General features: G+C 55.9%; 1 protein-coding gene across 1 annotated transcript in view; it reads right to left on the reverse strand.

Moving 5' to 3' along the window:
- The window catches only part of HACD3 (3-hydroxyacyl-CoA dehydratase 3), a 15,426-nt gene that overhangs the window by 12,630 nt on the left and 1,139 nt on the right, over nt 1–1,657 (reverse strand). The window lies entirely within an intron of this gene.

Raw genomic sequence — 1,657 nt, forward strand, 5'->3', positions numbered from 1 at the left:
CATAAGAGGTTTCAGTTGAATATGAGGAAAAACTTCTTTACTCTGAGGGTGACAGAGCACTGGAACAGGCTGCCCAGGGAGGTTGTGGAGTCTCCTTCTCTGGAGATATTCAAAGCCCGCCTGGATGAAGTCCTGTGTAGAATGCTCTAGGAGAACCTGCTTTAGCAGGGGGGTTGGACTAGATGATCTCCCGAGGTCCCTTCCAACCCTTGCGATTCTGTGATTCTGTGATCTGGCAGTTTTCTGGATGATTGGCAGTTTTCTACCGTGTGGGCTGTCGTAGTCCCTCGTGGGCACCCCGCCACCCTGCTGTGGGCTTGCTGAGCCCCGTCCCCCTCCCTCTGCACCACAGCTCCTCACCGGGGGGTGGCCTCCTGCGAGGGCACGGAGAGCTTCCCCAGCCATCTCGGCCATAACCGCAGGAGGCTGATCAAAACTGAGAAAGCACCGCACCTTCTGTAGCCTGCCCCATGACCACATGCCCCAACCTTTTAAAATTCTCAATGTTGTCATTATTATGTGCCCCAAGACCTTGTTGCTAATAAGGCTAAAAAAGAGCAGCATTGATTTTGGTGATACTTTCAAAAAGGCCACCACTCACTCCCTTAGCAGCTCACACAAGGGTACATCACCCGGGGCCTTCCACCTTGCGCTGGCAAGGTTCATCCTCCCCTCCATCCCAGCCTCGTGTGACCTCTCCTTCCCGGCTCTGGGGGACTTCCCTCCCGGCTCTGGGAGAGTTCCCTCATGGCTCTGGGGCACTTTCCTCCTGGCTTTGGGGGACTTCCCTCCTGGCTCTGGGGGACTTTTCTCCTGGCTCTGGGAGAGTTCCTTCCCGGCTCTGGGGGACTTTCCTCCCGGCTTTGGGGCACTTTCCTCCTGGCTCTGGGGCACTTTCCTCCTGGCTTTGGGGGACTTCCCTCCTGGCTCTGGGGGACTTCCCTCCCGGCTTTGGGGGACTTCCCTCCCGGCTTTGGGGGAGTTCCCTCCCGACTTTGGGGGAGTTCCCTCCCAGCTCTGGGGCACTTTCCTCCCGGCTTTGGGGCACTTCCCTCCCGGCTCTGGGGGACTTCCCTCCCAGCTTTGGGGGACTTCCCTCCTGGCTTTGGGGGACTTCCCTCCCGGCTTTGGGGGACTTTGCGTCCAGCTCTGGAGCCCTCAGCACAAGAAGGACATGGAACTGTTGGAACGGGTCCAGAGGAGGGCTACAAAAATGATCCGAGGGCTGGAGCACCTCTCCTATGAGGACAGGCTGAGAGAGTTGGGCTTGTTCAGTCTGGAGAAAAGGAGGCTACGGGGAGACCTGATTGCGGCCTTCCAGTACCTAAAGGGGGCCTATAGGAAAGATGGGGAACGTCTTTTTCATAGGGCCAGCTGTGTTAGGACAAGGGGAAATGGTTTTAAACTAGAACAGGGTAGGTTCAGGCTAGAGGTAAGGAAGAAATTTTTTACAATGAGAGTGGTAAAACACTGGAACAGGTTGCCCAGAGAGGTAGTGGAGGCCCCATCCCTGGAAACATTCAAGGCCAGGTTGGATGGGGCTCTGAGCAATCTGATCTAGTTAGCAGTGTCCCTGCTCACTGCAGGGGGGTTGGACTAGATGACCACTAGTGGTCCCTTCCAACCCTAAACATTCTATGATTCTATGATTCTAAGA

Source organism: Egretta garzetta, unplaced genomic scaffold (genome assembly GCF_000687185.1).
Source record: "Egretta garzetta isolate BGI_Z169 unplaced genomic scaffold, ASM68718v1 scaffold549, whole genome shotgun sequence".
In the NCBI taxonomy this organism is placed as follows: domain Eukaryota; kingdom Metazoa; phylum Chordata; class Aves; order Pelecaniformes; family Ardeidae; genus Egretta; species Egretta garzetta.